This window comes from Pinus tabuliformis, chromosome 1_2 (assembly GCF_031772625.1).
Source record: "Pinus tabuliformis cultivar Carrire ecotype Pingquan chromosome 1_2, CPIR1, whole genome shotgun sequence".
Taxonomy (NCBI): domain Eukaryota; kingdom Viridiplantae; phylum Streptophyta; class Pinopsida; order Pinales; family Pinaceae; genus Pinus; species Pinus tabuliformis.
The window spans coordinates 153,111,239-153,124,620 of NC_142298.1; positions in this window are offsets into that span (position 1 = coordinate 153,111,239).

Genomic DNA, 13,382 nt, shown 5'->3' on the forward strand with positions numbered 1-13,382 from the left:
TGCGTGACGCGGATGATCATTTTGAGGATATAATACACTTCCTAACAACAGGAACTGCACTGGAAGGATACTCTGTCTAGAAAAAGAATGAATTAGAAGTGTGTGCAGTAGATTTCTCTATCGTTACTGGGGATGTATACAAGATGGGGATTGAAGAGATATTGCGATGGTATGTACCTGAGTTCGAATGAAGAAGCATCCTTGCGGACATTCATGGGGGCGCCACAAGAGGACATTATGCAGGGAGAGCAACCGCGTGGAAGATTCTACACACAGGGTTGTGGTGGCCAACCCTTCATCAAGATTCAAAAGAATATTGCAAGGCGTGTTATGTATGTCAAAGAACAGGTAAGCCATCGTGGAGGGATGAAATGCCTTTGAATCCACAAATGACGTTGCAACCCTTCGAAAAGTGGGCAATGGATTTTGTAGGACCCATCCAGCCACAAGGGAAGACAGGAGCAAGGTACATTAAAAATGCAATGGAGTATTTGACTCGTTGGGCAGAAGCGCAGCGGGTAAAGGATTGCATGGGTGCGACGGTCGCGAAGTTCCTATTTGAGCATGTACTGGTGCATTTTGGATGTCCAAGGATCTTGATGAGTGATCGTAGTATGCACTTCCTAAATGAGATGATCAGCGCACTAATGGAGGAATTTCAAGTATATCACCAGAAGGGCACAACTTATCACCCACAGGCTAAGGGCACAGTGGAGTCGTTCAACAAAGTGCTTGAAAACACGCTGACCAGGGTTTGAAATGCTCAACGAAGTGATTGGGACTTATGCATACCTGCAGTATTGTGGGCTTATCGAACGACGCGCAAGAAGTTGATGAGACAAACCCATTTTAAGCTTGTCTATGGCGTGGATGTTGTAATGCCTATGGAATACATTGTGTCTAGTCTGCGCATAGTATTGCTCACAGGTATGATGGATCGCAGAGCCCTAGAAGAGAGGCTCTTACAGCTGGATGAGCTCAAAGAAGAAATGTTTTTCACTGGATTTCACCAGCAGGTCCAAAAGCAGTGTGAAAAGGCATGGCATGATCGACACATCAAGTTGCACACATTTAAGGTAAATGATCTAGTTTTTTTTTATGATAGTAAGTTTGATAAATTCCCTAGAAAATTTAGGATTCACTGGTTAGGGCCTTATGTTATTAAGGAGATTATCGACGGAGGAGCAGTACAACTGGTCAAGTTAAATGGAGAAACTTCCTAAGAAAGGTAAAAGGTAGTTGCTTGAAGCCATACACCGACAGTCTGGACATGTGACTAAATGAAAGTAGCACAGTCTTAGCACTCTAGGCAGCTGAAAGGAGACACAGGACTATAAACTACACTTCCCAAGTTGGGGACCTGCGTGATTGGAAGATGGTGCGAAGTAAGGATGTGTCACTGGGTCCACGCCAACGCAGAGGGAGCTGGGCTACCTAGGGAGAAATCGTGCAGTTCAGCTGGAAAGTGACTGTTAAAGTCACTGTTCATGAAAAGACGACAGAAGTGAGGCCAAATGGACCGGACGACCGCATTTAAGATGGAATTTATGGCTTAGATCCCTGAAAATCTTCCACCAATCCGGCATTAATGAACCAATTTTGGGGGGAACAGTCGGATTTGAATTCAAATTGCCTTATAAATTAGAAGTGGTTGTCCAACAAGGAACGCTTGGCATTTTAAGTATTCAGCTGTTGAGCTCTCAGATGCTTATGGACCCAGAGTTTTTCGAAGCTCTCAAACAGACTCCTACATTTGCGAACTTGCCTGAGACATTGCGAGTACTAATAGAAAGTGTTATGTCATCATCCCCAGAAGTTATCAATACATAGAAAGTGGTAGAATAGCTGGCACAAGAGATGGAGAAACATGTAGAAGAATTTTCCCCAGAAGTAGCCGAAGTACTGACAGAGGTCCCTAAATCCCCAAGAATGCCAAGACTGAAGCCAAACCCAACCAAGGAGACCATGAAATATAAGAAGGACAAGTAGCTCGCCATCCTGGTGCACATGTCACCGAGACGAAACCCAACAAATCCCACTGCCTAGGAGAAAGGAAAGGCTATAAACCTAGAGGCAAAAGAGGAGGATATCGAAGACATCCCCATTGACAATGAGGATGTGGGAGTGGAAATAGAGGAGGTTGAAGCCCAGGGTGTGAACACTCTTACAGGGTTGCCGGAGGATGTCCCTCCATGTAAACATAAGTCTAAGGTCCCAAAGGACATTGATGAAAGTAAGACTCCCCTACAAACCCCCTTGCTACCAAATGAGATCACTTTTGACAGTCCGCATTTGGCACAACTGATTTTGAAGCTTAAGGATTGGGACTTGGCAGACCATGAGAAGTTATCACACCTGGTGACCAAATAGTTGATGCACCACATCATAGACAAAAAGACAGGGATGACTGCACTGGAGCCGCGGAAGTGGCTCAAAGGAGTAGAGAAGGCAGGATTACTCAACTTGCTCTGGGTGCTGCAATATAGCCACACTTCCGTGACAGTTTTAGTCATCAAGCAGCTGTTGTGCTTGGTGCATGATGGGTGTCTGTGGTTGGAGGAGTTGATACCCATCACTGATATGTTAATTCACCACATAAAATGCCTACCGTATATAGGTGAAAATCCAGCTATGATCTTTGGTGGTAAGGGTGGTGAGTTGGTGCTCGTAGAATCAATGAAAGAGAAGTTCAAACTGGTGAAGAAGTCACTCAGGTACGCAATCTCCAACATCTGCGACCCCACCGTGAAGGTGGCAATGCAAATCATTGCAGGGAAGGTGATGCGGAAGTGCCGTGCTGATGAGGTGTCAGTTCCTGCCATTGCACTCGCACAGTAGTGTGCGGAAGGAGTCTAGTTTAACTAGTCGGACTACCTTTGTGGTGAGTTCCTGGCAAACTACTGCGAAGCGCAAGAGAAAAGCAAGACATTTCACTACACGTGGCTCTTGATATCGATTGTGTTCATAGTGTGGGAGCTACCAGAAGAGAGAAAATTCCCCTCTGTCACGCCGGACCTTCCTGAAGCAGTGAAGTACGCTTTGCTGTGGGTGACCAAGTACTCAGAGCACGTTCAGGACAGCAAGATCTTATGAATCTTGATGGAAATGAATATCAGTATGGCTATCAATCATAAGCCGTGATTGTCACCCATGGTATATGCTGACCTACAGAGCTATGCCAAATTCAAAGCTGATTTCCATCGGATCTCAGTTAGGACACAGGAGGACCCTGCGCAGAAGTGGTACGACTTGTTGTACCTAGCCACAAATGATGCCATTGATGCAGTGTTGGATAAATGGTCGACAGAGTGGTGCACTACCATAGACTTAGCAGTGGGTGGAAGCAAGACCGCTGCACAAAAGAAGAAGGATGAGGCCAAGCTGAAGATGGTGCAGCAGGTCGAAAAGAGGAAGAAGGAGGCTGCTAAGAAGGCTAACGTAGAAAAGACAGGGAAGGAGGCAGGAAAACAGATAAGTGGCATAGAACGGGGCTCTAACAAAGGCGTGCAGTCACCTTCACCTGAAACTGAAGAAGAGGACACAGAGCAAAATGGCGCGGACCCTCAGGGGATGTTCGACTGCATTAAGCACTCGACAAAGCCAGGAAAGGGAGGGTCCAGAAAGAAATCAAAAGCAACCAAGACCTCACTAGACCCTATCACACTGACGGAGGGAGATTTATATGACATCAGTGACACAGTTAGAGATGTCACCACGGAGGCCCTGCAACAATTTTGAAAGAAACAGTAGATCATCTTAAGGGCCACCTAGATGGGATTGCAGGAGTTGCAGACCTGCATGTCGCAAGTTGGTACGATGTCTACCAGCTTGGCTATTGGCACATCAGAGGCTACCGATATGCTACACACCAAGGCTTCCAGTGCGCTAGTGCTACCGGATGGAGCATTGACAACAGAAAATGAGGCTGACAAGCCCATTGTTAGTGCCTTGAAGGGAGTGGGATTAAACCTGGCAGTGCTCCCACATGAAGCAGTTCACTCCTTGTAGGATGGAGTAATTGCAGAGATGAGGGCCCCCGAACACTGCGCCCTCCAAGTGTTCAGTGAACAAAAAATCAATAATGAGTAGATGGCCTTAGAGAGGGATGCTACCATCCCCCTCGAGGCTAAGGCGACCAGCCAAAGAAAGAAGATCATACAGGTCATGGAGAAGGCCTACAGAATGGTCTCAGAATTTACCATTTCGGAGGAGGAGCTAGTCGATGTCTGTATCTGTAAATTGGCCACAAGGGTGCGCGACACTTAGACGGAGATGGCACGAGTTCGGTTGGAGCTGAACTTGTAGATTACAGAGCTCCAGTTGAGGGCTTAGCCTTCAACACCACTAGAGGTAAAGGAACAACGGGTGGTCGTTGTCATAGAAGCAGTCGCGGCAGTGGAGAGTGTAGTAGCAGACTGCACCTAGTTGTTTAAATAATCGTTTGAGGTCTTGACCGGCTTGCAGGAGAACCCAAACATCCAGAGGCTCAAGACGGAAGTTCGTGAACTCTAACAATGCTATGATGAAGCTAAGGGCATAGCATGAACCATCGCATTGACACAGAGGTTAACCAAGCTGTAGGAAGCCAAGCAGTTGAAGGAATAGGTGGACACAGCGTTGCACACAGAAGCAGTGCTAAAGGCACGATTAAAGCCCTAGTTGGAGGAAGCTTATGCAGTCACAGGAAACATTGAAGGTAAGCTTGCGACACTACAAGTGCCGCAACAATAGCTTCATGCTGATAGCACAGGGGCAGTAACTGAGAAGACAGTCGAAGATGCGAAGCAAGGAGCAACTCAATGCATAACCGAAGATGCAGTAATCAAGGTCGAGTTGGATGGGCTTCGTGAAAAGATCTTCGCACCTACCGAGTGACTCGAGGGCGAGTCACGATGTTTTTTTTGGGTGGCTGTTGGGAGCGGGATCCCCAAATGGAAGTTTTGGGACTAAAAGCCCATGTTTAAGTCAAGTTTTTGTAATATTATTGTAAAGGCTCTGCATTTTGTGGTCACAGAGCGTGAAGGTATTATGTGTCACAAAGGGTAGCCTACCCTTAGTTTTGAAAAGTAAGGTTAGTTGTAAGAGATCTACCCATGGTCTGCAAACCATGGGATTGTATAAAAAGAGATAAGCTTTAAGTAGTTAGAAGCATCGAAGAAGTAAGAGAGCGATAGCTTTAGAGAAAGAAGTTTAAGTCTTGGGTTGTGGTGTAGGTAGAGGCTCTATAGCTAAGTGCATAGAGGCCTAGGGTAGAAGTCCGCAGCTGAGTGCGTGGACCATTACACCTGTGTGCGCAAGGTGAACAAAGTCACTTGGAAGATATTAATAAAAGGAGTTATTCTACAATTTCTGTGTATTTGTTCTGTTGATGGGTTTCGATATTTTGTGTATGAATTTCCTTTGTTATGCTTCTCTGTTGCATGAATGAATACAATTACATTGAATAATTAAACACAATTACGAATATCTGATTACACGGTGATAAAATTAAGTATTTGGAAAAATAAGAAAATCACTTAGGGTAATTGAGGAATCTGTAAGGCGCATTGCGATATCAGCGTGAGTGCTCTGCAGAGTAGGTAGCCCCATTCAAGGCTGTGTTGCAAAGCACCTAAGTCCACTCAAGCCTGCGCTGGGCGAGAATCCTTGAAATTTTCATTGGATCCTCAATATATTGCTCCTTTCTAGAGCCTTCTAGAAGGAACCCATCTCCTATCCTATCAAGATGAGGTCGACTTAGGATAGCCTTGGATCATCTAATCCTCTATCCTCTCATCCCTTTTAACATGGAAACTAATCATCCAATTATGGACAACCATTCAATGCCATATTAATGACAAAACCACTTGCATTCATCTATAAATTGGCTTCCCATCATAGAGCCAAGGAACTTGGATACTATAGAGAAATATTGTTGGTTTAGAGACTTGAAATCATTTTCAAGTAATGTTATGTTGTTGGATTGATGTTATTATTGGTGTGACGAGGGCTTGGACTAAGTTGAATGAGTGACATGAGATCGAACCACATTGGGTGTAACTTCTCCTTCTATCAATCAATAAAGTTGTTTGTTCCTTTTCTAATACTTTTCTCTATATCTATGATGAATGTATGTTCAAATGTTGTCGATTCCATTTGTTTACAATAAATAGATCATATGATTTGATTTTTGTTGTCTTTTGTTTATGTTGGCAGGTACCAATTGAGCGAATTTAGTTTGAGCGAGAGTAATGGGAGAGACTCAAAGGAGATCAAAGGAAGAAAAGGATCACAAGTAGGTTCTTTTATCTTATCTATTTATTGTAGGAAAATGTTAAACATCTTTACTTTAGTTGTTCTAAGTGTAACTACCCACTTAGGGAAGATATACTTATCCATAGGTATAAATTAAGTATAACAGAGTGTCCCAAGATTACTGTCACAAGAGCAACAACTGACTCAGTAAGATCTTCGGGACTCCAATTCAAGGAAGTTGCATGTTATTTCCTTCATAGGATAGGAGCGAGAGATAAAATCCTCCCATACACTGATATGATCAGGTGGGTGGTGGAAAACCTCACCATTGAACATAGGCTCGAGAATGGAACTCATGGGGTCATTCAGAGCAGAAGATTTGAAGAAAATGTACCATATAACCAACCCTCAAGAGACATATGATAAGACATACATGGCCAACTTTGTGAAGAAGAACGAAGAACCCCTCAAGATGATTCAGGGCTGGAGAGTATTGGAGAGCAAGTTTAAATTCTATAAATCGAGTATGTATCCTATAGCCTCTTTGGTGAACCCCTACAACTATGTAGCTACTTTGTTATGTAGACTATATGGGTTACCTAATAATTTTAATTTTTCCATAGAATGGATTCCTCTAATTGATGCCTATGTTAATTCCCACATCATGAATTGGGCCACCATCCTATCTGATAACCTAGCCACCATCATCACCAAATATCGACAGAAGAGAGAACCTTCCTCCATTCTATTTTAGTGCCTACATTATGGACATCATCTGTTTCTTCTCTAAATTTCCAATCATGGGCTAGAAATGGACCTTGCAGGACCCCTACCCTATCCATCTCAGCCATAAGCAAATTTAGGAATCCCATTATGTGCCCTATTTCTATAAAATATGTCATGTTGTTATTTTGCCAATGTATCAATTAAGTTTCAATGAAGAGGCCCCAGGTTTTCCCAAGAAGCCGCTATAGACCTTCTGGCTATTGGAAAATATTTTGTTGAAGAATGGTTCACCTACATTAGGGTTCTTGGTAGCACAACAGACCCGCATGTCCTCCCTTTGTATGTTTCTGATAAATTGTTAGCAAGAGCAACAACCCACCAGACCATGTGAAAAGGCCTAACCAAAGTTCTCAAAGAAAGAAAGAAATTGCCATGGCCATATTTTCCTATCAGGTGTGGTTCTTTCTCCTTAGCAAATTTTAATCAAGCTATAAAGGAATCAGTAAGCCTGGAAGGTCTCAGGCTCCATACTTTGCCGAAAAGGAAGTTTGATCCAAACAAGATAATAGATAGCATCACCACTTCGGTAAATATCAAGCCTTATAACCGTGAGGATAATAATTTTGAAGACCTTTTATAGTCGGCTCAATCCTTCACACAATCATTCGAATGGGCGAGGACAAATCTGAGTCCTGGATATTTTGAGAGCTTTAAGGAGTTTAGGAATAAAAGGCTCGAGGTTATCCCACTACATTTTTTGAAAATCAAGGACAAAGCTGCTCCTAGTGTGACTGTCAACAACGAGGCACCTGATTCTCACTTAGACTCTCATGCAGATATCAAGAAAGCACTGAACACATAGAAGGCCCAAGACATCTAGACTACTATAGAATCTAGCAGGAAATCAGCTGAAAAGCAAGGTATGAGTGCCCCACCCAAAGATATTGTTTCGGAAATCAAAGGGAGCAGTCTGGAACAGGAGTGGGATCAATTCAATAAGAAAATACAAGACACTCCCAAGACGATAGATGCCCAGGAAACTACAAAATATCAAACTACTCTACATGTTTAGAAGAATACAGACTCTAAACTGATGGACAAGCAAGCGATGACATCTCAACAGACTAAAATCATCCCCACTCTGCCAACATCGGAAATTGCCTTGAAGGTAGCTGAAATCCCACCTCTTGACATATTATATAGCCCACTACACAAGGCTATAGTAAGGAGATAGAGGAAAAGGAGAAGGATTGAAACACCTGAACTCCCACCTGGGAATGAGAAAATGGATATAGTTTGGAAGGATGTCCCTTCCAACCCAGCTGAAAACTTGACAAGATTGTCACAGTTTACAGGAGCATATGCAACTGCTACCATGGACAAGGCTACCAAAATATCTCTTTTGTTGAAAGAAAAAGAAGAAAAGATTGCATAGCTCGAGCAATAGCTCAAAACAGAAAGGGAAAGTGTAAACAGGCAGGCCGATAAGCAACTGGCCCAATTGCAACAGAGCATGGAGGTACTGAAAATAAGCCATGAAGTAGACATATCAGAAAAAAATATGCAACTCCAAGACTTACAGCAAGCTATGGAAAAATATAAGGATGTTCCTACTGTCAAGGAATTTATCAAAGAGGCATTAGATCTTAATTCTCTCCTATTGAAGTAGCAAGAACAATTTTGCCAAAATATGTCACATATCACTCCTTATCTAATCACTAGTGACTAGCTAATGAATAAAGTGATTGACCAAAGAAATGAGTTTACTAATCTCAACAACAGAATCTAAAAGTTCATTGAATAAAAAGAAACAGAAGAGGGGAGGAAATCCAATCTGCCTGAGATTGAAGAGACACACAAGGACATTCTTTTCACAAATTGGGACACAAGGATCAAACAAGTCGAACTAGGAGTGGCAAGAGCAGCTAGGGTATCTAAGAATATAGTAAAGTCGGTAAACCATACTTTGTTTTCCACCAACTTGGTAAAGGAAGGCAACCCAAAAGAACTGCCCGATTTGAATGAATTGCATAACAGGTGGAAGGAAAGGACAAAAACTCAAAGGGAAGAAATCGCAAAGTTGGCAAAGAACGATTGGGACTCATATTAGCAATACCTTCTCAAGCCACACAGTCAAATCATGACCCTTAATTGCTCTCTCCACTCAACTCAACGGATGCTGCCACCTCTCACAGATGCAATTTTCGCAGGACAGGTTAGAACACATTTCGGGGCACCTCCTCAAGTCAAATCGATGGCCAATATATGTGATTTGAAGGACAAGATGGCAGACATCAAATCATCATCATAACCTCTTCTCATCAAGCCACTGTTTATTTTTGGAGTTAGTTAACTAGTTAGGAGGAAGGTTGTTTGAAACCTCCTCAAATTTTTGTATAATCTATTTTTGAACATTAGTTAGAATAGTATTTATACCCTTCTCATGCATTTAGAGAAGGGTCTAGAATTTTATCAAAAACATTTGCAAAGAATGCACTATTGTAAGTTTGTGAATGCTTTGGTGAAATTATGGAACATGATCGTTTCTTTTAAATATCAGACTACTTTCCTTTGTTGATGCACTTTTGTATACTTGGAAGATAATTTGATCTGAAGAAGGAGTTGATCTATGTCATTAGTCAAATGAGCAGAACCTCACATATATGGTACTTCTATCTTATGTGATTATTCCTGTTTCTGTTTAATTAGTGACAACACTTTATTTTCATGAATTGTATATGAGATATGTTTTTTCTGTTAAAGCATTAATTGCACTATTGTATGATGCCTAGTTGAGATTATTTATTTTCATTCATATATATATATATCATCACATATGCGATATAGTTTATACATTTCTATAACTAACTATTTAGTCAAAGGAATTATCTTTACACGCTATCATATATGTTTTATATGTTGGCATTATGATGCATGTGTTGTACTTGATGGCAACCCACTTGTAGAAGAACAACTCACTTATATATAACTAGATGAATCTACAAAAGCGATATCAGATGTGATAGAATACATGGGATCAGTTCAGATGTAATGAACAATGAAAACTCATTAAGTTGACAGTTGTTAGTATGGCAAGTTAGCTTTGCCATCAGGTCCAAAGGGGGAGATTGTTGGCATTATGATACAAGTGTTGTCCTTGATGGCATCTCACACAGAGGATAGATCATAGTGTAGCAGGTCAGTAGCAAAAAAATTGATGATCAGACTACAAAGAATGAAGAAAGAAAAGTATATACGCAGGTTCACTATATAACAAGTCATGTACACATGCAGGTTCACTATATACCAAGTCGCGTATATACGCAGGTTCGTTATATACCAAGTAGTGTATACATGCAGGTTCACTATATACAAAGGCATGTATACACGCGGGATTGCTGATCAAAAGTCGCGTATGCATATGCATGCGCTTTCATGCACGGAAAAAGTGCGTACATGTGGGAAAGCTTATTTTTGGGTCCGTGGTATTTAGACCTATGGTTTTGGACCTTGGTATTGCGTCTGAAGTGTTGAACCCAGGTATTGGGTCCCTAATATTGGTTCTAAATGGTTTTGAACCATGGTATTGAGTAAGGCCTAAGACTATAAAAGGAGAAGAATATCATTAGGAAAATGCATTAAGAAAGTCTTGAATATCTGATGATGTATGAGATCTAGTATGCAAGTTATGGGTTCATGATGCTTTGCTTGATCTGAGTTAAGGATGAATCTCAGCAGTTGATGGAGAACAAGACCTAAGGATAGATTGGGATCAAATGGTTTGGAATGAATCATATCTATATGGTTTGATCATGCTTGTTCTAGATCTGTATACTGACGCATGTAATGTTCTGATCTGGTTATAACTTAAGATTGGAATAGCTGCAAAACATGAATGAATATATACGGATGTATACGCTGGTTGACTTTGATAAAAGCGTGTACATACGTAGGTTAGATACATCTAAGTAGCGTATACAATATGATGTTTGAAGTTACAAGTGGTTATGGTTGTTGATGCAAAGTCCAAGTTCTAGTGACCGTTTACTGGTGTTAGTATTCTGCATATTTAGTTTGGTTTATTGTGAAATATATAATGGATCAGGATCATAATGACTTATATTTATGTGATCTGATGGACTAGATCTGGTTGCTAACATATGTATTATCCTTTTATATGTAATGATCTGGGTATGTCTTAAGTCAGGAAGTGCAACGAAGTTATCAGTAAGTAATTGTTGACATATACGCTGGTTCACTTTGGTGAAGTTGTGTATACACGCTGGTTCGGCTCTTCCAAGTAGCGTATGCATGATTTCTGATGATACAGTTGGTTCTGAATATTGTTGCAGAGTTCTGTGTTTTGCTCTATGTTCTGGTGATTGTAGTTTGTTGATTGGGTTTTAGTGATTCAGTATTGGGTGATTCAGAGATTGATGATGCTAGTATTGATTGATTTTGTGCTTCAATGATATTGATGGGTCCAGTATGAAAATTGGATGAAACGTGGCCTTTTAGATTATGGTGGTGTTCTTCAAGAGTATTTAGTCTGAAAATTTATGAAACGTGGTACTTGGAGGATGAAAGAGAAGGTTGTATCCTTCTATAGGTTGGTACCTACGTACTAGTACATTAGCTAGTACAAGAGCCAAGGGGGTGGTAGCTCCCTTCCAGTAGCAGCTGGAAAATGAGTGAAGGTTGGAGCATTCAGTAGGTTGGAACCTACGTACTAGTACATCGGCTAGTACAAGAGCTAAAGGGGTTGTAGCTCCCTTCAAGGAGAAGCTGGAGAATGAGAGAAGGTTGTAGCCTTCTACAGGTAGAAGCCTATGTATTGGTATAAGACTGCACCAATACAAAAATATTGTAAAAATAAGTTTCTTATTAAAATAAGATAGAGACAACTTGTAGAAGGTGGTTTTCACCCACATTGGGTTTCCACCTTACATCATGGTGTTCATGTGTGCTTCTTGTGTGTGATGATCTATTCTATTTTACTGCACTTGTTTACTATTCATATGGTTAATAAAAGTACTGGTGCACTAACTAAAGATCAACATTTAATGGATTAACTGAATCATAAGTTTACTGGATATACGCTAGTTGCATTAGACATAGTTGCGTGTACACGCAGTTTCCCTTCACTGAAGTAGCGTATATAAATCTGAGTATGAAAATGAAAAAGTGTTTGATTTGATAATACTGATTCACCCCCCCCCCCCCCCCCTTCTCAGTATTATTTCCAACAGTTGGTTTCAGAGCAGGTCCTTTGGTAGAAGCTTGATCGCTTGAAGGAGATCCGTAGATCAATGGGAAAGAAGCTTAAGAATAAAGCACCTAAGAAGAAGAAGACATCTCAGAAGAGCTATGACAGTGGGAGAATCGATTGGGGAATATGTGGAAGAAGCACTTCAGATTCAGAATCACTTTAGAATGAAGATGAACAAGCAAAAGAACTATCAGGTATGAATTTGTTATCCTATTGTGATACATTTATCCATCCATTTGAAGATGATGAAAGTGATAGCGAAACAACTGAATTTTCTCTTATAGGTGAGCAAGAAAGATATCAAATAGAGGCAGAATTTAAAAGGCTTATAGACAAAATTAGAGATCAACAAGATCTATTGAACAAAAGGGAATCTGCCTTCAAAGAAGAAGCTATCAAATTAAAAGCTCAACTAGAGGAAGGAAACAAGGTAAGGAAGTTATTCAAGGACAAGGAAGATCAATGTCAAAAGTTGCAGGATGAAGTGACATCATTAAGAAGTGAAGTAAATGAAAGAAGCACAACAATCAAGAAACTCAGAAATAGATCCAGTTACTATGAAAGTCTTGAAGCTACGATCCTCTCCCTAAAAGAAGATCTTGAAGAATCAAATAAGTAGAATAAAGAACTACTCCAAGCTCTTTAAAAACAAGAAAAGGAAGTTCTTGAACTAAGACATCAGTTGGAAGAAGGAAGAAAAGCTAAAGAAAACATGAAGAAGCAGTATCGTGAAAAGGGGGAGCAACATCAGATTGAGGTGAATATTCTAAAAGATAACTTAGAAGAAAAGGGTAAGCTCTTACGATTTCAAGATAGTACTAAGATCTTGGATGATATTCTTAGTAGTCAAAGGTCTCCTGCTATCAAAACTGGTCTTGGTTTTCATTAATCTGTTGAAGGTGAATCTAGTTCACAAAATAAGGCAAGGAACTCTAATGCAAAATCTGAAATACTCAACAAGGAGATGAGAGGTCAACCCCATCAACAGCCAAGGAAAGAAATTCTTCAAAGAAAACCTTTTACTCCTCCGATGAATAATGTTGAATGTTATGTATGTCTTAATCTTGGACATGTTGCAGCCAGATGCAGAAGTAGAATGGTTCAAGACCATCACACAGAAAGATCATCACGTTCCAGGTACTTTAAGGGATAT